Source organism: Apium graveolens, chromosome 10, assembly GCF_009905375.1.
Source record: "Apium graveolens cultivar Ventura chromosome 10, ASM990537v1, whole genome shotgun sequence".
In the NCBI taxonomy this organism is placed as follows: Eukaryota; Viridiplantae; Streptophyta; class Magnoliopsida; order Apiales; family Apiaceae; genus Apium; species Apium graveolens.
In genome coordinates, this window is record NC_133656.1 from 177,866,579 (window position 1) to 177,892,636 (window position 26,058).

A 26,058-nucleotide genomic window follows, 5' to 3' on the forward strand; every position below is an offset into this window, starting at 1 on the left:
TTTTATCACCATTGCATGCTAAGGTGAAGAACAATGACTTTTAATGAAGTAGTAATGAAGTTAGAATTCCATGTTTGCCTCATATAAGTAATTCAGCCTCAATTCTCTTAGTTATTTCCATGTTAGTTAATATCTTAGTTATAAATAATCTTAACTTGTTAATGATCTTAGCATTGAACGATAGTTATATCATCATTGTATAAGTACATTAATTGAAATTAACCTAAACCAGTCTCTCTGGGAACGAACTAGAAACACTACGCCATAAGTGGGCTATTGTAATGCTTAAATGGTGTTACAACAGGCCCAAATGTAACACAAAATGAGTGATACAATAGCCTGATCAAGATTGCATAAGTGGGACCCACTAGTAGGGCAACATGGCCCCCACATATGGGGCCCATTTTTTTTGTGGAGCCCACATGCCCTACTGTAACACTCTATTGTATCTATTGTAACACAAATTTGGTAGATTTTATAAAGTCACTCTATATCTGAATATACTTTATACTAGAGTAGGAAAATGCAACAGTTAATATTAAAAATTTTAATATACATTCTCTGTGTATACAACAATCCCAATACCAAAATAAAATCTCCAATACATTTATCCAAAATACTATAAAAATCAACTAAAATTACAACAATTTGATCGATCAGTAAAGTTACAACTGCAATTCAAAATAGTTGAATCAGCAGATCAGTAAAATTCATTATCAAAGCTTGTTGACTGTGGCGTAAACCTAAGAAAATGACTATGCTAAAAACACGTGATAATGTGCCATTCTTGACCTTGTTCCTGAATCTGCACATGGGAATACGAATGAGAAAAAAAAGCACATGTTAGGTCCCGAATTATCGTAGAAGGGGGGGGGGGTTGAATACGATAATCACTAAACTAAAAATTCTTTCGAATCTTTAGCTGATAAAATATTTAGTGCTCGGTTAGTGGTTTTGTGTTCTTGAGAGGAATAGTGTTTGGTACGATAAAAACGAGGAATGCAAGATATTCGGGGAAATATATATTCGTATATAAATCCTCGAGGGTGTTGCTACACTCCGGTAAATAAATTAACCGGCTACAATCTAAGAACAATAAAGTTCCTAGCTTCTACAAAGATTTACAAATCAAATCTTATACAATAATCTAGCTTTTGTTTGTACTAGGATTTAATTATCGGGTAATGATTATAATGCCCCTAAGAATATACAAGAGTTAAATCGGGCATTATAACGTTACTCCGGTGAGAAGTTAAACGGATATTCAAGTAGCTTGAACTCCTCTGTAAATCTCCGCTTCTTGTTTTATCAGCTCTCTTTTTGTTGGAGAAGAAGATAAACAGTTCTTTTTAGATCTGCTGCAAAGTGTAGACTTTATACACAATAAAATTGTGTGGCTGAGAATGAGAGGAGCTCTGTGGCGACAAGTGCAACTTTTCTGTGGCGACGGGAGCTCTGTGACGACAAGGGAGATCCAGGAGAGTTGTGTGGCGACACCTTATTCACTAGTACAGGTACATGTACTTAGTTGATCTTAAACAAAAGACAAGTCAAGTATTACCTCCTGTGGCGACAAGGGAGAGTGCAGGAGGGGGGAGTTCCTCTGTGGCGACCAAGTACTACTACTAGTACTTATTTACTTAACCAAACTTATGTACACATTTTGGTTTCTTTTATTTGATATTCCCTTTTTTGTTTTCTTTTGTTTTTGTTTTCTTTTGTTTTCTTTTTCCTTTTTCTATTTTCTTTTTCCTTTTCTTTTTTTTGTTTTCTTTTTGTTTTCTTTTTCTTTTTAAGTTTAAATTGTAATTAAATTAATTTATAAAATAAACTTAAATATAACTTATATAAATAAACTAATTTAAATTTATAAAATAAATTTATTTAAAGTTTATAAGATAAATCAAGTTAAGTTTATTAAATAAATTATATTAAAGTCCACTAAATAAATTTATTTAATTTACCAATTAAACTTTAAGCTTCGCCAGTCCCCTGAGTTGTTTAGCTGTATACCCCGCACACCTCTTCTCGTACTTTAACAGATAAACGTTCAATCCAAGTACGTTCCTCAACTTAACAATCCTTCTATAAATAATATCCAGATTCCTTTCACGAGCTGTTGACGCCTAGTGCAACTGGTCTGGTTCACACACGACTAACCCCGATTCAGGTCTTCGCATTATAGCCTTAATTACATTGTTAAGCTTGCATCAACTTTATTGCTTCAGACACTGACTGTCAATAAACAACTATACTTTCACTGGAATCCTTTCTTGTACTTTAGACAACGTCTTCATTAAACTCTGTCTATACCTTGTCTTCAATTTTTCAGATTCCTATGCTTCGAACACTGTCTATATTTAATCAATGCCAATACACTGAAATCTTCCGGTAGCACTTGTATACTGAATCCTCAACCTTTCTGAAACCTTGAAAGTCTTTAACCTTTGTTCTTCACTGAGGCATGATCATTTTAATGAATTTCTTTCAGTGACCTGTAGACAGACTTCAGGCTTTCTTCTAATCTTCTAATTCCTTGTATTTGCCTTATCTTCATTCTTCCTGATTTCTTGTGTAGATGTAGTATTATTAACCTGTCCTGTTCTAGTGTTGTTATTGTGTTGAGTTATCACGTAACTGTTCATACAGCTACGCAGTCTCACCAACAATCTCCCCCTATTTGATTGTTAAACTTAACAAACAAATTAAATAGAGAGGATAACTCAACTAACAACTAGAAAAAGTAATGTACCAGGACTTGTAAATAATGCTACTAGTTTTCTGGATCAAATACTGCATTTCCAGATTTGTTGAGTAACTGAAATGAAAGATGCTTGTTCCTCTAGCACTGAACTGATCTTCAAGTAGTTTCATCTTCATTTCCTTGGTTCTTCAAATCTCTGCCAAATAATACTTCTCAGTCTTGAAGTAATCATCAGCAGCTTCTTTTGTACAACTACATTTCCTGTTGAGAAGCGCATATCTCTCTTGTTTCTTCCCCTATGAGAATCAACTTCTTAAAGGAGATCATCTTCGTCTACCACCTCTCCCGTACAATAGGATCCGCAAATAAGAACTAATGGTACTCCCATTTTAGAAAATAGAATCTTCCCTTATGAAGAATAGTGATGAACCAAACCACTTCTTCTGATGTTGTGTGATGTACACGTGCTTTACCTTTTTCCTCCTCCCTGCTATTTCCCCCCCTTAGTTGAGGAATCCTCCAAACTATTATATAAGTTTTTATTTCCCCTTAGAGAAGGAATGTATGTTGTCGTCTGAAAGAGTTCTCATATGTTACTTGATTGGAAAAGAAATAACAAGTCAGAGTCTGATCAACCATGTCCCTTTAAATGCTGCAAGAATGACTTCACTGTTGATCATCATGTTCACCAATCTTCCCAACTCCTTATACCTCCCAATTGTGAGATCACCAATTGTTACCAATTGTTAGCTCCCAAAGGTCCCGAAGTATTCTAATCCAATCTGTAAATGTTAGGTCCCTAAGAGTTAGGTTCCAATCATAAACGGATTCGAGACCCGAAGTATCAAGAACCATGTTTAGGGATAGGGAATGGGATATGGTTTTTGTCTTTCTTCCTCACTGTGAGTGTGTGATTCTATTTTGTGTACCTCACATGTGTTTCACTCTTCTCTCCACTCGTGTTTACACTCATTCTCACAAGTGTATCACTCCTCTCATAGCTTCAAAATCCAGCTGTATCTGCAAGGAAAATCACCTAAGCCATCCTTAAGGAGGTCACAGGTGGTGTAATGGGAGTTGGCAAATCCCCATCCTTGTTAGACTCGTCAGATGAATCTGAGTCATAATCTACAAGTTGCTAGTTTCCCTTTGAGGGTTCCAAATTTGAACTCTGGGAAGGTAAACAGTGATCCAAAGAATTTAGCATAAAGATCAAAGTTCCTATCTAATGTTTGTGAAGATATTTCCTTGTGACTCATCAGGTAAATCTGAATCATTGTCAACAAGTTGCCGATCTGCACCTATGTCAGATCCACTATCCGCAGATGCATCCAGGTTTATTAGTCCTGGGGAGGTAGACACTGACCAATGACATATGGCTATTGGATCAGTATCCTCTCCTAACACCTGTAAATGCAATTGGTCCATGAAAGAACCTTGAACAATCGAATCTGACCTTAAAATGGTTGAAACTCTTGTTTCTGTCAACGCATCCTTTGTGTGTGTAACCTATCCTTGTGCATCAAGAATTGTTTATGTTTGAGGTGGTGAAACTACATCGGATACCCTGGCCGACAGGTGAATTTCAATAGACGCACCTTGTTGAGAGGATGAATCTAGTAACTGTTTTTGTGCCTTTTCAGCCATCACATTTTTTTGAGAAGATGTATGGGGGCTAGCAGTTGTCTCGTTTAAAATACTACTCATCTTTGTAGGAGAAATAGCTGCTGGGTTGACGTCAGAACCTTCCTTATATGGTGCACTAAGGCACTTTTTCCCTCACGCTCATTCATACATCATTTTAGGGGTAAGAGAGTGTTGGTTGGTTCTGTTTCTGTGTTTGTCTTTACAGTCTGGGATAGAAGTTGTAGGTTTTCAACCTCATGACTATTAAATGAAAGAATGCTATTGGAGGCTAAACCTGCATCACTGAGCATATGGCAATATATAGATGAAATGCACTTAAGATCTATAATGAATGAAAATTATGCATTTAATCTTTTGAGAGAAATGATGTACAATAGTGATTTCAAAAGATTTTAATGAAATAAGCAATCACCAATGTAGAAAGAAGTTTGATTTTTCTCTTAAAACTGTTTGAGTGCACAAGTCTGTTTTTATGCCTAAAAAGATAAATGATTTGATAAGACACAGACTAATGACCTAGCAGTATTAATAAGAGAAAGAAAGATTTTGTCTTTCAACATGAATGAGTTTTTGTAAAAGCATTGACCACTTAGGGTAAAGTCTAAGCAATTCTCATTCATATCAAAAGCTCCATAATCTATCTTTATAAGATTATAATCAACAAAATTGTTTATTGATAAATAACCTTAATAAGACTGACTATGCTGCTGATTTCAAATTGTAGTGAATCTGTTAGATGTAGCAACTCATATAAATCCACTAGAACTTAAAATGTCATAATTATCTGTAACAAAATATTAACAATATATCATTGTCTGATACTTGTCAAGTACTTTCGATACCAATAATTATGTTGCATCCTATTTTAAATATTAAAATAAGATATCAATGAATTAAATACCAATTATCTATCAAAAAGATATTAGCATTCAATTTCATATATCGTACAATTGTTAACTCCTAACAACTGTAATATCTCAAACAATATTGGTTCGATAAATAAAGCAACATTAACCAACATTGACCTGTTTGCAATCTTAGAAAAATATTCTAAGTTCCATATACTTTGATCCATTGAGTATTGCATCTATTATCAAAGTGTTTAGGAATTTGCAAGTAAGTATAAAAATTATTCTAGGTGAACAACATATGGTTACTTCTAATAAAGCAACATCTTCATTGACCATAGTTGTACTTCAAGAGATATTTTTACACTTTTTGTATTAGTATAAGTGACTGAGGATAAACATTGATTAATTAGAGGAGTTCTAAGTAATGTCACAAATACTAATACTTCACAATTAGTTCATAGTTAAACTCTTAACTAAGTATCATTGACTGATATGAGTCAAGAATTAGCACACAACTAATCATGCTACAATCATGATTCTGAATTCAGTGAATTCTTGAGATATAAGCATTGCTAAATTCACTAAAACTAAAATCACATAATTAACTTATAACAAATAAGTTACAATCAATATACTAGGTATCAATTGTTGACAGATTTAGTTATAATCAATCATGCTGCTTATTTATTTTAAGTTAGTTTGAATTATGGAGCAAATAAAATTATTGAATTGCTTCAATTTCCATAATCCAAACTACACAAAATAAATATTAAATAAATAAATAATAAATATCTATGAGTTAGATACTAGCACCTAAATATTTATAATAATCCTTGAATAATCACCAAAAGGATATATGACTTATATACATGGCAATCACCCTCTAGATAATTAGTAACTTTAGAAATACTTTCTAAGCATATAAAATATTGAGAGTTATATACACATCACTTAGAAAATACTTCAACTTTTAATATTAGTGATTTTTAGAAATAAGCATTGATTACTTAGAACAAAAATTCTAAATAATATCACTAATACTAAAAGTATCACAATTATTCGTACATGATACAAATAATTATGTTGCATACTATTTTAACATAATTTAAATTATGAGATTGATATGGAATGGAATTGTCTACAGTCATAATTTAAATCAATTAAAATAGTATTCAAACTTAATGCTATAATACTTAACTATCACAAATGTATATGACATTGTAATCATGATAATCATGATAGTATCACTAAGTACGAGGTACCGGATTACTGAAAAATTCACAAGTCCTTTAAATATTGAAGATTTAATACTTGCGAACTTATATGAAGAATTCCTTACAGATGGGATTTTCAACTAATATGCAATGAATGATATCCCACACTGACCAACCAGTCTTGAAAATTAACTTTAACAAGTGATTTAATAAATGTTTCTGTCAGTAATTCTTTGACTAAATACATGCTCTCTAAAGTAATGATACCTGCTGTAAAGGTTCCTTGTCATAGAGTGTTCACAGAGTTGTTGGATTTGAGGTTGTTTCTTATCAGAACAAGAAATCAATTTTCTTCCATGAAGTTGACAGCTTCCTGAGATGATTCTCCTGTCACTCTTAGGTTGACAGCTTCAGAGATGTTTCTCCTGTCTTTCTTACAACCTGCATAATCTGTATCTATATAGCCAAACATGTTAAGCATAATATCTTTAGGGTACTTTACTCCAAGAGTTGGTAGTCCCTTAAGATATCTAATACTCTTGTTAATAGCTATAAGATTGGATTCTCTAGGATCCACTTGGAACCTTGCACATTGGCATCTTGAGAACATTACATGTTGTCTATTAGCATTTGAGTAAAAGAGTGAGCTCATCATACCTCTATAGCTTGTCATTATACCTGAGTTACACTGATCAAGGTTTAGTGGTTTCTGTTGGTAAGTAGTCTTGGCATGTTCAGAATCTTCCAAATTTTTCATCTTCAGAAGATCCTTAACTTACTTATATTTCCATCATCCTTTTGGTTTACTTGTGCTCCTAAAAGAATTTTTCTTTTGGATTGCTTGAGCTCTTAAAAGAATTATCCTAATGGCTTGCTTAAAGTAATCCCAAAAAGAATTGTAACATTTCCAACATGCTCCTCCATACCTACTCTGCAATTACTTAGCAAATAATCTTGCACAAGTTTTTGTTAGTAGACCAACATATAACATTATCATTATATCAGAGCACATATATAACATTATGTTTGTGCCTAGTGATAAGAGAGTTATTAATATGACGACTTTACTAGTTCATATTAAACTGTAACTTCAGTTAGAGTGCCATACCATGTCTTTGACGATTGCTTGAGTAGTATACTAGTTCATACCAACCTGAAGTGAGCTTGTGAAGAAGAGATATACATAGTCCAATAGATCTGTAACTGCAAAGTCCATGAACTGTTGTGCATTGACTTCCTCTTTTGACTCACCAACCAGAAGTGCACTTGTACCCATCTACTAGAGTCCAATTCCAAGTGTAATGTGCATCAGGTGCCTGATATGTCGTAATATCCTCAAGTCTCGTCACTGGTGCTATCTGTTAGATACTGCTTCCTGATAATAACCTAGCATCCAGTTTGGCCTTGTCCCTCGTAACAATGCCATTGTCATCCAGTTTGATTTCTGGTTCTCCTTGTACTAATTATAATACTGTCCTTTGGTTTGGATACCAGCTTCCCTTTAATCTGCTTGCTGACTGATTGAGTTCATCTTATTTTACAATCACCTAATCAATCCAAATCTATCAGAGCTTCTGTACCTTTCTTAGTTTCTTCTTTAGATAAAAAACTAGAGAAATAATCATTCGCACTCAGTAGCCCTGCTAATCATTACTCCACTATTTGGATCACTTGAGAACTAGACTGTGGGAATAATATTGACATCAAACCCTTTGTCTCAGCAGATATGTTCTTTAGTGTCCTCTGATTTTCAATGTGCTGTTGTGTCTGACTAGTTGATCCTTCTTTTGCTCCCCCTAAGCTGTTGCTGGGATTTCCTGAAAATCCTTACCCTTGCTGACTGGCTTTATTGAAATAATGAGTTGTATTATACATTGCCATTCCACTGCTTGGATATGAATCATCAATACCATCAATTTTACTTTTAACAGCTTGGAGCATGGAGTTGTTGAACTGTGCACTTAGACTTTTAATCATCTTCTGTTGATCACCACAAATTCCCTGTAGGTTATAGACTCCACTGAGTAGCCATGGAAAATATCCTAACAAGTCTTAGCTGCTGATGCCAAGATCTTCAAACAACTGAAAATATTTCATTGTTTACTTCCGTAGAACATTCTCTCCAAACACTTTCAGGTTATCCAGTGTTTGCTCCTGTTGGCCATTAACTCATTAGTGGTCTTCATGTATACATCCTGATCAAGGCTTGATCTTACTTATTACAAACTATTTTAACTACTCCAGCTATTTGGTATTTAGAAAGTCTTGATTAGCTTGATATTTCCCTTGTAGCTTTAATCAAGTTCCGGTTCTTCCTTTGTACCACTCTATTATGACACGGAGCTTCCACTGCTGAATATGTCTCAAAATATTCTTGATGTTACAGATATTAATCAGAACTGCTTCTTGAATTCAGTTCCATTATCTGATCACAAGATCATTTCTTTTACAGTCGCTTCCAACTTGATCTTCTGATATGATCAATCACCATCTGTGATGTCTTGTCTTGAGAACGCATGAACAACAACTTTGTTTAATAAGAGTAGTGAACCACCATCACTAAGATATGTCTTTTCTTTGATGCGATGTTGTCTTTGACTTCCCTTTCTGACATGCCTCACATTTATCGTCTTCTGAATTTCAGATGAGGCAGTCCTCTCACTAACCCCTTTTCACAAAAGAGTTCCTTGTGTTAATGTTCAGAGGTGAGAGCTTCTAACTTACTCTTATTCAGAGCAAGCTTCTCAATCTTCCTGCTTCAAATGAGACACTAATCCTTCATTGAATTGACATTTTTGTCCTTTGATGCAGAACTATCTGATAAGAGGATTTGTGCCTTGATTCTCCAGCAAGAAGTTTCTTCAACTATTATCAGTGACTCCAATGATTAGTTGTTATTAGTGATACCAAGTGTTGAATTTATAATGACATCCCTTTATCTGTATAGCTTGTCCCGTAATGAAAACCTTTGCTATCATCTCCAAAGATTACTGACGGAATAGCTTTTGTTGATCACATTTGATTGTGAGGCTCTTTCTTTGATCATGTGCCTTGAGTATGAATTACCAAGAATACATATGAATCAATTAACCTGTTATATCCTGCACTCACAAATGGATTAACAGTTCTTGGTACCCAACTTATCAGTTTGGGTCCAGTTGAATTGGAGATTTTACTATAAACAAAGATAACAACAGTTGCAGCCTTATCATGCTAATTCTTATCTTTGACTGATCATTTTCTCTATTTTGATACCCTTGACAAAATTTTCTCTAGGATAGAAGAAAAATGATTCCGACCTTATATAAGGAGGACTAGCAGTCTTTGCCCTATTGAAATCCTAAACATGCTTTTTCTACAATTAATGCAAATACTAAGAGATGCATTCATGACACAAATATAACCAAGCATTGGCATTCATTCAGAAACATTACGCATAAGAATTAAGCAATATTGGCATGATATGGAACAAACAGAATTAACAAATAAATCACTAATTCTATCTAGTACAATCATGTTGATAAAACTCATCTAGCTATCTCAATCCAATTATAAATTAATACATCTTAACAAACAATTCAGAATAAATGAGCAAATCATATTATAATAAGATACAGAGAATAAGCAAAAACAAAGGTCTTATATGCTGGAAAACATCTATCTCACTAAAGCAATTAATCATGTTCAACAGGTATTCAAACACATATTAAAGATCATCTAAAGTAACATGCACATGTTAAACATCAATCCTAGTTACCAGAGAATAATCTAGTGAACTAGTTCAGCATTATCTATGTGTGATGCTATCATGCTTGTGTCAGTGTTAAACATTTAAACACTATGATCTTATCATGCATTGAATATTAAGAACAAAATATTGCAGTGGTTCAAGAATTTTGAAACCTGAGATATATGAGTTGGACCATCTTCAGAGATTGCTATGAAAGCAAGATATTCATGATTCTCATCATCTGATCCATCCCAACTCTTTCCCATGCACTATAAGTTTTGACTGGCTACTTCCCTAAGAAAATATTCCACCTTTGTCTCAACTCTTCAACTGAATCCCTACTCATCCTTGTTTGTCAAGCTTCTTGTTCTGTTTTAGCAAAACCCCTGATAGTTACTTGACACATATGTCTTGTCATACCTGTAGCTATCAAATCTTGTTTATGTCCCAACCTCAGTCTGTAACCACCTCTTGAACTGAATCTGTAAGAGTCTCTGCTTCAGAATAGATAGGCTTGATCCTTGGATATAGCTTATGTACTCCTTATAATTCTGATACGACCAAACTTCCCTGACAAGTGAAACACTGCCCTGACATCCAGTCCCTCAAGTACTTCTACCTGAGCTTCTTCTGAATCAACTATCAGTAACTCTTACATTCTGTCTCGAGGTTCCAACCTTAATGCATGTAACTGAGATATTTTTCTGTCCCCACTATTCTCTCGGTCCTCCACAACCACTATTCTTTCTGACCTTCACAACTCCTGCCTTTATGATCTCATTGATTTCCGGATAAATATAACATTAGTACAAACCACTGTGTGACTGTATAATCTGGAATCATAGAGTTGTCTTAAAATCTCTGAGAAAAATTGTACCCGTAGAAATTTCATTCATTCCCTGCGTCTGAAAACCCATTGGTATCCTATGGAGTAAGCCTTTGAGGAAGTTCCAGAATTTTCATCTGTAGGTCTTGAAATCATTTTCATTGGAATAAGAAAACCATTATCTTCACTTTCGGTATTCAGGAATTTTCCGTCTGAATAGCACATGGTCTTCGTTTTCTTCGAAAGATTAAAATCAACTTTAAAAGCCCGGAGGAATCCTGAGTCTACCAATCCTTGAGTACCCTTAATTTAATATTTAAGAAAAATTTAAATTTCCAATATTTTAATTTTCTTAGAAAATAATTTAATCAAAAATAAATATTTACATTAAATTTAATTTTCAAGAATTTTGAATTTTCTTAAAAATTAAATAAAAAGTAAATTATTATTTAAGAAAAAATTAAATTTAAGAATTTTATAGAAAAATAAATAAATCAGAAATAAAAAATTATGGGGTAACAAAAATTATTAAGTGTTCTATGGCGACTCAGTGTGCACCTCTGTGTATGTTCGAATAAAAAAAACTAAGTCATCTGTGGCGACTATAGGGTGAACCACACAATTTCTTTTCTCGTTCTTCTATGGCGACAATACTGTATGGTGACTATTTTGGCCTGTGGCGACTCCGGCTGTGGCGAAGGTTATGTGTGTGGCGACAACAAAACAACAAGCTGCCTTAGATTTATCTGTCAGCCAACCAAATTCCAAAGCCGGCTTTTGTGCCCCGCGCGTGTGCGTCACCAACAACAAACCTGTTCCTCTTTCATTAATATGCGTGTGAACTCCAAATATGGCAGGTAAAGGTAAACTAAAGAAAATGGCACCCATTTAAAAACAATTGGCAGCCATATTCAAATCTGGGAGCAAATTAATCGAAAAATAAAATAAATTAAGAATTTTTATTTACTAAAATTTAAGTAGTAAATAAAATTTAGTTAAATTAATAAAATAAATTTATTTAAATTAAGTTTATAATAAACTTATTTAAATTAAATTTATAAGATAAATTTTCTAAATCAAATTTACAATTAAATTTATGTAAATGAAAAATTGATAAAATAAATTATTTTTAAAAATCCTGATTTGTGTATCAATCAGTCAGCTCTGATACCAATTGTTAGGTCCCGAATTATCGTAGAAGGGGGGGTTGAATACGATAATCACAAAATTAAAAATTCTTTCGAATCTTTAGCGGATAAAATATTTAGTGCTCGGTTAGTGGTTTCATGTTCCAGAGAGGAATAGTGTTTGGTACGATAAAAATGAGGAATACAAGATATTCGGGGAAATATATATTCGTATATAAATCCTCGAGGGTGTTGCTACACTCTGGTAAATAAATTAACCGGCTACAATCTAAGAACAATAAAGTTTCTAGCTTCTACAAAGATTTACAAATCAAATCCTATACAATAATCTAGCTTTTGTTTGTACTAGGATTTAATTATCGGGTAACGATTATAATGCCCCTAAGAAGATACAAGAGTTAAATCGGGCATTACAAACGTTACTCCGGTGAGAAGTTAAACGGATATTCAAGTAGCTTGAACTCCTCTATAAATCTCCGCTTCTTATTTTATCAGCTCTCTTTTTGTTGGAGAAGAAGATAAACAGTTCTTTTTAGATCTGCTGCAAAGTGTAGACTTTATACACAATAAAATTGTGTGGCTGAGAATGAGAGGAGCTCTGTGGCGACAAGTGCAACTTTTCTGTGGCGACAGGAGCTCTGTGACGACAAGGGAGATCCAGGAGAGTTGTGTGGCGACACCTTATTCACTAGTACAGGTACATGTACTTAGTTGATCTTAAACAAAAAAATAAAACAAGTATTACCTCCTTTGGCGACAAGGGGAGACTGGAGGAGGGGGGAGTTCCTCTGTGGCGACCAAGTACTACTACTAGTACTTATTTACTTAACCAAACTTATGTACACGTTTTGGTTTCTTTTATTTGATTTTCCCTTTTTTGTTTTTTTTGTTTTCTTTTGTTTTTCTTTTGTTTTTCCTTTTTCTATTTTCTTTTTCCTTTTATTTTCTTTTTGTTTTCTTTTTCTTTTTAAGTTTAAATTGTAATTAAATTAATTTATAAAATAAACTTAAATATAACTTATATAAATAAACTAATTTAGATTTATAAAATAAACTTATTTAAAGTTTATAAGATAAATCAATTTAAGTTTATTAAATAAATTATATTAAAGTCCGCTAAATAAATTTATTTAATTTACCAAATAAATTTTAAGCTTCGCCAGTCCCCTGAGCTGTTTAGCTGTATAACCCGCGCACCTCTTCTCGTACTTTAACAGATAAACGTTCAATCCAAGTACGTTCCTCAACTTAACAATCCTTCTATAAATAATACCCAGATTCCTTTCATGAGCTGTTGAGGCCTAGTGCAACTGGTCTGGTTCACAGACGACTAACCCCGATTCAGGTCTTCGTATTATAGCCTTAATTACATTGTTAAACTTGCCTCAACTTTATTGCTTCAGACACTGACTATCAATAAACAACTGTACTTTCACTGGAATGCTTTCTGGTACTTTACATAACGTCTTCATTAAACTCTGTCTATACCTTGTCTTCAATTCTTCAGATTCCTATGCTTCGAACACTGTCTATCTTTAATCAATGCCAATACACTGAAATCTTCCGATAGCACTTGTATACTGAATCTTCAACCTTTCTGAAACCCTGAAAGTCTTTAACCTTTGTTCTTCACTGAGGCATGATCATTTTAATGCACTTCTTTCTGTGACCTATAGATATACTTCAGGCTTTCTTCCAATCTTCTGATTCCTTGTATTTGCCTTATCTTCATTCTTCCTAATTTCTTGTGTAGACGTAGTATTATTAACCTGTCATGTTCTAGTATTGTTATTGTGTTGAGTTATCATGTAACTGTTCATACAGCTACGCAGTCTCACCAACAGCACAGAAACTAGCAAAGGAAAGAATGAAAATTGATAGTTTTTAAACTTTACCTGCAATGAATGACAAAAATCAGCAGATGGTTTGGTTTGTTACTTTCCACATACTTGTTCAGCATTAAAATATAATGTGACATTAAAATATAATGGGAATATGAATGAGAACAATCTGAAGAAAGAGAGTACCTAAAACCATTTAGTACTATTTTCCAATTCTCTTATTCTCTCTTCTGTCTATTTAGTAATAACATTGTCTATCGGAACATTCAGGTTCATTCTAACCAAGAAATCTATTAAATGAATTATAAATGAAACTAAAAACTGGAACACAAGAAAGAGAAAAATTGATACCTTAAAATATCCAAAATCACAAAATTTCAACCTAGGTGCTGGGCTACCATCCAGTAATGTATTTTCCAATTTCAAGTCACGGTGATACACTTGCTTCAAATTGGAAATATTTTATATCGAGCCAAATAACCTCAATGAACGTGTTATCTTCAAGTTTTATTAACGTAATTTCTTACATACCATTGAATGACAGTAGCTGAAAGGAATATGTCCTAAGTCCAATCATGTATTAGGATTTAGGAATAACTCTTTATGTAATCTGTTTTGATTTCATTGATTTTAATAAAAGACTTGTTTTATTTTTATTACAGACTCTATCTATTTAAGTGTTTAAATAAGATATACCATAGTTTAGAGTAAAGCTTTTTATGGATTATGATGAGATCATAATAGTGAGACCTAAAAGATGATAACTCTAAACTTAAATAGTTCCTGATCATAGGATTACTAACTGGTAATTAATAATCCGCAAAGATCGGTACATACTATGCTTGCTTCATTATGAAGGATGTCTGTTCTCATAGACATTTGTGTGGTGACAGTATAGCTAGTATGTAGGTGCTTATTATAGAATAAGTTCACTGAACATGACTCGCACAGCTGAACAACTGATGGAGTTCACTCACGTGTCAGCAGTTGTTCACATAGTGATAGTTGTACAAGTATCCTTAGACTTGAGGTCATCATAGTCATCTTGTGTACACTGAACTATGCTTTGGTTTAGTTCTTAGTCTCCAGGGACAATTATTAGGGCTCTACTGGGTATAGGAATTTGTACTCGAAGATAGTGTATGATCAATAAAGGATCTACCCCTTCCAGTGAAGGAAGCGAATGTTTAAGGCTGATCCACTTATGCTAGTTCAGGAATCTCTGGCCAGAGTGAATGAAATTAGAAAGGAGTTTCTAATTTGCATAGAACTACGCATAGTAAATGGTAAGCAAGTGATTAAATTAGATAGGCTTGACACGAGATCTATGTCTTGTATTTAATCAGGACATTGTAGGGTAGAAGGAGTTTATTATACGGTAACTATTCACTGAATAGGTTCTTGGTATTCTAAGCAGTGAATTCATATTATCCGGATAGTCGCGATATGCTGAGAAGTATCCCTCACGATGTAGAATAAATGTGATTAATTAATTAATCATATTTAATAAATTAGAGAATTTATATAAATAATGATAAAATAGTTTTATTATTATTTATTTCTACTACCGGCTTAATATTGAACCTACAGGGTCACACCATAAAAAGAGAATGATTTAATGGTGGAGGAATTAATTAATAATGGCTAATAATTATTTATTTGTGAAATAAATAATTAATTGGAAAATTTAATAATTGATTAAATGAGATTTAATTGATTATAAATTAATTAAGAAAAGTTCTTAATATTATTAATTAAGGATTTAATTTTTGGAAATTAAATCAAGAGAGAGAATTATTTCTAAAGTGTTTAGAAAAAGGATTAATAATTAAAAGGTGTTTTAATTATTAATGAGAATAATAAATGGGATAATAATAATAATCATATCTATGGGAAAATTTCAGCTGAAAATTTTGCCTATAAATATACTATTATAGACCCTATTTTTATGCGAACCCAAAAACCCAAAAGTTTTAGAAAACCAAATTCTCTCCACCTCCTCCTCCTCCTTATCGTCGTTTTCTTGGTGGATACCGGTGGAGTGCTTCACGTTTGAGGAGCAGCTGCTAAGGATCTCCGATCGTTGCTCTTGGATCGCATATTAAAGGTTAGTAATCGATCCATATATTTTTACCACGATTTATATGCTTTTATTTGGATTTTATGTGTGTAAAAGTATTTTACCATGCCCCCGCTGCGATAAAAATCCAACAGTAGCTAACTCCATATATAAGTTGTTGGAAAAAGAAACGTGTCTGCCGCACAATTAGAGAGTAAATTTACTACTATAAAAGAACAGGGGACATCTTTGACAACAAAAAATTGCTTTAAGTTGGAACCTCATCGTCGCTGAACCTTCCAGCATTGCATATCCGCTCCAAAAGCTCTCCTCCGAATGCACATTCCATCGCAATAGCCAAATGGGTTGGGGTTAAATCAACCTGGGAAATGTTCCTTTGCATTAAAACAAGTGTCTTTCTTTTTTCTTTTTTTTTGGAGAAGAACATTATAACTTTTAGAGTATGAAAAATGGATTACCTCTTTAAATCTAATGATATTGGGATGCCTCAGCGATCTATGATTGATTATTTCACGCGAAACATTTTCATCATAATGTAAACTCCATTATGATAAAGTTAAGGAAATGTTTCTTCATAAGCTCCATTACTGTCTTGAGGTACCTCATACCATTACAGGACATTAAAACATAACATTGAATAAGTCACCTGCACAATAATGGGTCTCCTTTAAAATTAATATTCAATTACTAGAAAAGATACACTTAGTAATGGTAGGACATCAATTTGTATTTAGTTGTGGTAGTATAATTTTACTCAATTAAATTGAAGTGGTTTTTAATTTAACCATAAGGTGATAACAACAGAATTATTATTAGCTTCTTGTGTGTAAACTAAACAGTGAACACAATATAAAGAAGAAAATCCAACAATTAAAGTAATTATCAAGAACCCTAAGCAGATTAAATTTACTTATATAGTTACAAACACAGCAGAAAGATCAAACAAGGCATCATAAAAAATCAAGTACAAAGAATTCATTTCTACACATAATTAACAACATTAATACAAACTAAATCATATAAACAACACTACTTTTACTGATTTTGCAATTCTTAGTTTCTTTGCCATGTAAATCTTGAACACACAAGCCACTTTCAAATTTCATGAAGAATCACATATCTTTGTACACAAAATAACTAAAATAGAACTAAAAACACATCATAACAGAGCAGAAAATTACCAAAAAAAATGATTTGATTACCTCCACACAATAACTGAATGCTAACTTCGCTGCTGATCAAAGAATCCAAAATAGAGTGTACCTGAGAGTTCATGAAACTTAGATTAATTATACAGAGTAGTTGTAAACATTGATTTAGTTAGTGTACAAAGAAGCATTACTATGCACTTAATTTAAAACAGAAACCGTGCTTTCCTTCTTTTACAAGTAGTTTTGTATAGAGAGGAATTCAAAGATATGATATAGAATCACCAAACAACACATAAAGTATTATTTCAAACACTGCATCGGATACAATATAGGCAATATCTAATACAGAAGGAAAGATCTGAAAGCGAAAATCACCTTTAAAGATCTGAAATAAGTAGTGGTGGTAAATTCCTTCAATTCGCTGCCATATCTGTTCAAGTCGCCTTCGCCGCACTACAGTTGTCTTGTCTTCGCCCTGATTAGTGGCTCAAACGATCTATAAAAAAAATGTGAAAATCCTACTAAAATACAGTAACAACATCACTTAGCAAGGGCTAGTAGAGTTTGATTGATTAAATGATTATTATCGAAATTAAAAAATATATATAACAAATTTAAACTTAACAACAAGCCCTAGCACATATATAACATTATACATATGGAAACATAGATATATAAAACTTTTTTAGGGCTAATCTCTACAATTTAAGGACTTGTTCGAGCAATCGACCCTTCGGCATCGAATCTCAGCGTTCATTACCACAACAAAAGCTCTCTTCTTCATAGTAGTTGCTGACTCAGCTTTCTAATTAATAAATTTTACATATAATTTAATCAGCTAAATTAAAATCCTAAATAGATCTATAACGAGAGAGAGAGGAAGAGAGAGTACAAATATATTAGACATAGAAGGAGCGGGAGAGAAACTGTAGAGAGAGTAGCACTTAGTAGCGGCGGTAATGTCAGAATCGACACTCCAATTTTGGCTTCGATTTATCCTGCAATCTTTTTTGAAGAGAGTTTTTGAAGAGAGAGAAAGAGAGAGAGTCTGCGTGTTTGACTTTTAATAGAGACCGTCTGAAAGGGTGTTTTATTTCGGGGAATTTTCATTTAAGAGGGAAAAACGCCACTCAATAATTTATAGCAAATCGTGTATCATTTTTTATTTTTTTTATTACTTTACTTTTTAATTTAATTATTGAAATGTTATTTATTAAATAAAAAAACAAACACTTGGAAAAAAACAAAGTAACTTATGTATATATGTACAATTTATTTTCTTAAATTTTATTATATTATATATTACATTTTTTATTCGCTAATAAATTAGAATATAATTTTTAACTAATTTATGATAATATTTTTATTTTAATATTTTTTAAAAATTAAAAAGTAACTACTGTAACACCAGGAGCTGATGTTACATGTTGTGCAACACCGATATTTCTATGTAACACTAGTTTATAGCTATTGTAACAGTAATTGAGAGGTGTTACAATAGACCAAAAAAATCTTAGCTAATGTAACACTGTCTGTAACACTTGCATTACAGTAGCTCACTTATGGCGTAGTGAAAGAATTCTATATTACTTGTGAACGCGTATACTTTCGTGAATATTAGCGCGTGTTTCCATCCTAACAAGTTTTTGGCGCCGCTGTCGGGGACTCGGTGTTAATTTTTAGTTTATGTGCTTGTCATCAGGGTCGTTAAAGTTCACTGACTCGGATATTTTACTTACTTGGGTACTTGTTGTGTTTCAGGTACTCTAGAGAGCGTGTATGCTAACGCATTCTCGATCTCGCAAGAGAACACTGGATAAAGTGGAGAAAGTAGTTGAAGAAGTTTTTGTTGAGGAGAAAGTTGAAGAAGAAGCTCTTGTCATAATGGGAGAACCAGTAGCGAATCCGAAGGCTTTGATGGATTATTCTCAGCGAAAGATAAATGATATTCAGTCTAGCATTATCAGGCCAGCCATCACGGCTAACGCCTTTGAAATCAAATCGAGCACGATTCAGATGATATATAATTCAGTTCAGTTTGGTATTCTCCTATAAAAGATCCCAACATGCACATCAAACATTTCATCGAGATCTGTGACACTTTCAAGTTCAATGAAGTTTCTGAAGATGCTATTAAGTTGAGGCTTTTCCCATTTTCTCTGAGGGATAAAGCTAAGTGCTGGTTGCGTTCTCTACCACCAGGTTCTATCATCAAATGGGAGGATCTTGCTCAAACATTTCTAACTAAATTCTTCCCGATGGTGAAGACAGCTGCAATCAGGAACACACTTACTCAATTTGCGCAGCAATCATGAGAATCTTTGTATAAGGCTTGGGATCGTTACAAGGAGATGCTTAGGAAGTGTTCTCACCATGGGATGCCTGACTGGATGATTATTAACTACTTTTATAATGGGTTGGGTGCAACTTCTAGACCCATGCTTGATGCAGCATCAGGAGGAGCCTTATGGGCTAAAATCTACGATGAAGCTTATGAATTGATTGAACTAATGGCTGCTAATGAATACCAGAACCCAACTCAGAGAATGCCTCAAGACAAGGTAGCAGGAATTCTGGAAGTAGATACAGTTACTGAAATAGCTGCCAGCTTCAGGCTTTGACGATGAAGGTGGATTCTCTGGCTAATTATGGAGTTCAACAGATCACTAATGTCTATGAGCTTTGTGTTGGTGAGCATGGGACAGAGCAGTGTACTATTTCTAGTGAATCAGCTCAGTTCGTGAACAACCTTCAGAGGTCGCAGCAACTAGTTCCATCCACCTATCATCCCAATGACCGCAATAATCCTAACTTCAGCTGGAGCAACACTTAGAATGCGGTATAACAGCCTTATCAGTAGTATGCAGCAAAGCAATTAAATCCTCCCGGTTTTTAACAACCGCAATATACACTAAGGTAACAACTCCAACTTCAGCAACTACCTCAATCTAATGAAAAAACTAAATTGGAGGAGTTGAGGCTCATGTGCAAGAGCCAAGCAGTTTCCATCATGACCTTGGAGAATCAAATTGGGCAGATTGCCAATATCTTGATGAATCGAAAACCTGGTACACTTTCTAGTGACACTGTATTTCCAAGCAAGAGGGAAGCTAAAGAGCCAGTTAAGGTAATCACATTAAGGTCTGGAAAGGTTGCAAGTCCTGAAAAATCTCAAGTTCCAGAATCTGAAGTTGTGGCTGAAGAAGATGAGCAGAAGGAAGAAGAGGTGGAACAAAGGAAGAAAGTTGTTGTCAACACTCCTCATGAGGGTAATACAGGGGAAAACAGGTCTACCCTCCACCTCCTTTTCCTAAGAGGCCGCAGAAGCAAAAGCTGGATAAGTAATTTGCTAAGTTCTTGGAAGTTTTTAAGAAACTGCATATCAACATACCTTTCGCTGAAGCTCTTGAACAGATGCCTAGCTATGCTAAGTTTATGAAAGTTATTCTCTCTCAAAAATTGAAGCTTAATGACTTAGAGACCGTTGCTCTCATGGAGGAATGCAGTGTTGTGCTGCAACAGAAGTTGCCTCCAAAGCTTAAAGATCTTGGAAACTTCACTATTCCTTGCACTATCGGAAACTTGTCGTTCGAAAAGTGTTTATGTAATTTGAGAACTAGCATCAATTTGGATTCCTTTTTCTGTCTTCAAGAAGTTATATTTACCTGATCCAAAGCCTACTTATATGTCCTTGCAGTTGGTCGCTCGTTCTATTACATATCCACGAGGCATTATGGAGGATGTCTTGGTCAAGGTGGATAAACTCATTTTTCCTGCTGACTTTGTAATTCTTGATTTCGAGGAGGATAAGAAGATTCCCATAATCTTGAGAAGACCATTCTTGGCTACTGGCCAAACCTTGATTAATGTGCAGAAGGGTGAGCTCATTATGCGGGTACTGGATCAAGATGTGACTTTTAATGTTTTCAGTGCCATGAAATTCCCTACTGATAATGAGGAATTCTTAAAAGTGGAGTTGGTCGATTCTGTGGTTACTTCAGAACTTGATCAAATGCTAAGGTCTGATGCCTTAGAGCAAACCTTGTTGGGGAATTCAGATGGTGAAGATGATGAAGGTGATGAGCAGTTGCAGTATTTGAATGTTTCTCCTTTGAAGCGAAGGATGGATATGCCTTTTGAATCTCTTGGAATGGAAGAGCTAAAAAAGTCTCCAAAGCGCCTCAAGTCATCTATTGAGGAAAAAAAATCGCCTTTCTTTGTCCTACTCTCGAGCTTAAACCTTTTCCTGAACACTTGAGGTATGCGTTTTTAGGTGATGCATCTACTTTTCCTGTTATTATTGCATCCGACCTTTCAGGAAGTGATGAAGAAAAGCTCTTGAGAATTCTGAGAGAGTTCAAATCGGAAATTGGATGGACTATAGCAGATATTAAGAGAATTAGCCCTTTTTATTGCATGCATAAAATTCTTCTAGAGGAAGGAAGCAAGCCAATTATTGAGCAACAGAGAAGGCTAAGTCCGATAATGAAAGAGGTTGTGAAGAAGGAAATTTTCCAGTGGCTAGATGCAGGGATCATCTATCCTTTCCTGACAGTTCTTGGGTGAGTCCATTTCAGTGTGTGCCGAATAAAGGAGGCATCACTGTAACACCCCCAGATTCGGGGTCAGGGATCCGGGTTGTCACGAGTTCCATTTCCCTTAATAATACTTAACCTTAACAATCAACCAACTACTGCGTACTGTGAGCCCACAATATACACACACACACTACAAGTTATAGTCTCAGAGATGAAAACCAAAAATAACACAAGTCATTTATTCAATAATTATAAACCATTTCACCTCAAAAGGGTTTCTGAATAATTTACATATTCTTTGCCATTATTACAATTCATAATATACATAAGTCTGGTTCATCAATAGTTGAAGCCTAGCCTATTGGTAGTTCCTACCTCAGCTACGACGGCATCAACACTTCCAAAAAACTGCGGAACGTTTCCTAACCGCTTGCGAATTGGAAGCTTGGTCTTGTTCATCTTTTCTATCTGTTATTGTGTGATGAAAGAAGAAAGCAAGGGTGAGCACCAAGCCCACTAAAATAATATGTATAATGATTAACAATATATGAGCATTCTCATAGTACTCATGAAAGTCTTGGTCAAGAAGAAATGAACCAAGTTTGACCTCTTAATGTGACGAAGTCGCAAAATATTCAGTATATATACTTATATACTTTTCAAAATCTTTGAAATCCTCTGCCATGTATAATATACACAGAGTTCCAGTTTATAACTGTATAAAATATCGTTGCAAGGTGATCTCATATATCTAACCTTGTCTCAACGTTTTTCTGAAAATCTTTGTCATGCATAAGATAATCATTTACTATATATAAGTCGAAAGGATGAAGTTACAAGATACTCCAATATACTTATATCCTTTCCGAATACTACTTGAACTACCACCGTTCAAGGTATAAATAGTTCATCACATATATGGAGCTACAAGGCATAACTTGTATATAATCAATCTTTGAAATATCATTCAAAAGAAATGAAGTTACGAGATACTTCATTTGATGGAAACATCATTTTGAAAACTCGACCCTGCCAACACTCAATAATCGCCCAGCCGTAACCTTTCTATCGAAGTGCTCTGGGCAGTGTTGCAGAAATATCCAATTGGATGATGAACTCATTACGGGAGTTTGCCGCGCCAGGAAGACCACTTACGATGATCAGTCGCAGTAGTGCAACCCCACCATTTTCTACATGTAGAGGAGAACCTGTCGGATTTACTTGTCAACCGAACACTGGACTCCTAAGGAATGAACCATCTTAGCGGAACTTCCAGGCCATTTGGACCAATATAATAAGGCTGGGCCGGCGCCACTCGACCACTTACGCCACTCCTAGTTCAGATGAAATCCATGACTCTGAAACGTAAAGCTTGTCCCCCCTTTCCCCAAGTAGAAACTTGTTTATATGCTCCACCAAGAAGTCGTATCTAGTTGGAAAGGAAAGCTCACCGATATTCACCAGGCGGTGCCTGTTAATGGATTAACTTGTTCTAAGAATTTTACTTCCCGAGTGTTGGGTAAGTAATCAAAAACTCTTTTATCAAAACAACAACCTTGTTGCGAATATAAAACACACCACAGAGCCGGATCCCTCAGTTTTTGAGCGAGTATTTAAATCCCCTTCGAAAGGAGGATCTTAAATATAAAAATGAGTTTTGGGATCCGCCCTAACTTTTAAAATCATTTTGAAGACTCGAAAACATTTTAAAGAATGTTTAGAGTAACGCTGATTTAATAAAATAAATCAGTCCCGATATGTTAGAAAGTATCTGAATATTATTATTTAAATAATATTCCCATAAGGATGATCCTTATAAAAATAATTGAGGTAGGAGTTTTAAAACTCATACTTGAAATGAATAATAAATAACCAAAGATATACTTATACGAAAGTATGATCTTTATTTGAATAATCGAAAATAAGTTTGATTATCGAAACATTATTCTTTAATAAAATAAAGAATATTATGTAATAAATAAGCGGAGTCATAAGTCCTCAAATGAATATTCAAAATAATATTCATTAAATAAAATAAACGGAGTCTTAAGTCCTCGAATGAATATTCAAAATAATATTCATTAATAAAAATAAAGTTATCGAATAAACCTTATTCGATTAATAGTTTTGAAAACTATATCTATATATATATATAAATATATATATATATATAATATACTCGGGAACATCGACTCCCGGTTTTAGAAAATGTTCACCTTTGGGTTCCCTATACTAAGGGTATACGCAATTACTGCTTATCTCTAGCATAGGTATTATGCAACTATAAGTAATTGAATCAACAATTAGATATCAAGATTACAAAAAAGACATGCGTATATACCATATCAGCATGCTCCAATATATTGCAAGATTTGCTAATAACATTCATGCACTTATCACAAGATAATGCATATACATATATACATCACAACAACAGTATAACGGGTAGAAAACTTGCCTGAGCGACTGGGGGTGATAAATGGCTTGGGATGAGTCTGGTAACCTATAAACAACATATAAGTTGGAATTAAACCAAAGTCGCTTATGAATCTATACTTTAACCAATTAGACCCTAACGTTCGCTTTTGCGCTTAACGATTCACTTAAGTCACTCGAGTACCCTCGGCTCCACCAATTTTAATAAATTAACCATTAAGAGTTTTAAGGCGATTCTTTCGCGAGTGCCTTACCAACTGCCTAATAAACTTTACATAAATGTCTCATACTCCAATTAGTCCTTGAAGGTCTTTAACTTATGTCTCAAAGTAAGACGAGGGGTAATGGTTCGTTCACGAAACGCCGTTACTTAAAATGGTCGTTTCTCCTAAACCGTACATCGGATTCAAACGAACCACATATCAAAACGAAGCTCGTAACATGAACTATCTAATCATGGCAATGGTCAAAACCTAAAAGTGAGTTATCGGGTCCTGATGTTAAGAACAAAACAGTCTAAAGTAAATCGGACATTACGACGACTATGTTTACACGATTACCAAATTTTATCCTACTCCAAATCAACCATAATTCAATCACAATTCAACCATACAACCAAACTCCATCCATACATTACTAAAACAGCCCCAAAACCTCAAGTTCTCCAATTTATATTATTCTCAAACATGAATTAAAACTATTCTTAAGTTCATTAACTAATAACCAAGATTTACAACTCCAAAAACATCACAAAACCAACTAATCTCTACATATTCAATCACCATGCTTCTCATGAACTATCCTACTCATAATAAGCTCTAAATATTCAATAACAATGCTAGGTTAAGAGATTATACCTTCCTTGGTGAGTGAGAGTAACTAAGGAGCTTGGAATCACCCTTGAAAGTCCTTACCAAAGCTAAATCTAACCAAAAACACAAGATCAAACAATTTAAATTTCTTGAAAACACTATTCACTCTCTTCTTAAATGATTTATTGAAAGAGATTGTGAAGGAATTTGGAGCTTAAACTCCTATGATAGCCATAACTAATCATAAGGAACCTTGGATAATTACCTTACAATTTAACAATGGTTGGATCTTGGATTTTGAAATTTTCCTCTTTGAAAAAGAAGAAAAGCCGAGAGCTTTGTTGCTTGAAATGAAGTCAAGATGTGTTTTTGATTTGTTTTGCTTGGTTGGTAGGTTTTTGTTTTGTTTAATTACCCTTTTAACCATGTAAAATTGTGTGGTTAATAATCAACCACACTTCCTTCCTTTTTGGTCATGCTTAGGTCATCAATCTTATGTCATCTTCCCATACTTGTCCTCTTCTTATTGGTTTGATGACATCAACCTCACTAACCTCTTTGATTAGCTTCTAATTACTTGGCTAATGACCGCTGATCTGTTATACGGTTCGCTTAACTTTCGTTCTCGTTTATCGTTTGAGGGATCATACCCGGGATCTCATTACTTGGGTTCCCTTAAACTTTCTCAATACATTATGTTCCTTTTATGATCCTCTCTTATAATCCTTGAATTTAAATCCTTTTTATCCTGTTCCCTTATACTCAATTCTTTCGGTATCTGGTGGATTTTCGGGAAAAATCAAAGTGATCGAATTTGGATTCTGACGATCTTTACATACACTTATATCCCATATAAAGTACTAATAAGATCTCAGAATAACAATAGGAGAACCCATACATAGTGTGCCATGGAAAGTTTTCTTATTCAGCATAATCAGCAAAACACTATTCATAAGGGTTACTAAAAGTTCAAACATTTGGGGTTATTACAATCTCCCCTCCTTAAAAGGATTCCGTCCCGGAATCAGGAAAAATGAATAAGGATACTTTCTTAGCATTGCACTTTCTAACTCTCAAGTC

The 26,058-nt window shown here is 34.1% G+C and overlaps 1 long non-coding RNA gene and 1 other non-coding gene across 7 annotated transcripts; both read right to left on the reverse strand.

The window, feature by feature from the left end:
• Nucleotides 1-531: 531 nt before the first annotated feature.
• LOC141692949 (uncharacterized) lies at nt 532-18,241 on the reverse strand. Of its 6 annotated transcripts, none has more exons than XR_012562967.1 (5): nt 17,568-18,240; nt 17,244-17,304; nt 16,500-16,687; nt 16,301-16,402; nt 532-805 (listed from the first exon to the last, which is right to left on the reverse strand). It is a non-coding gene; the product is annotated as an uncharacterized LOC141692949 (long non-coding RNA). The 6 variants fall into 6 exon arrangements; XR_012562966.1 differs by lacking the exon at nt 532-805 and adding an exon at nt 12,181-13,889; XR_012562968.1 differs by lacking the exon at nt 532-805 and having other exon boundaries at nt 15,910-16,402; nt 17,568-17,688; nt 17,895-18,241.
• A 1,224-nt stretch (nt 18,242-19,465) lies between these two features.
• On the reverse strand, nt 19,466-19,572 carry LOC141694356 (small nucleolar RNA R71). Its single transcript, XR_012563670.1, has one exon. It is a non-coding gene; the product is annotated as a small nucleolar RNA R71 (small nucleolar RNA).
• Between the last annotated feature and the right edge of the window lie 6,486 nt (nt 19,573-26,058).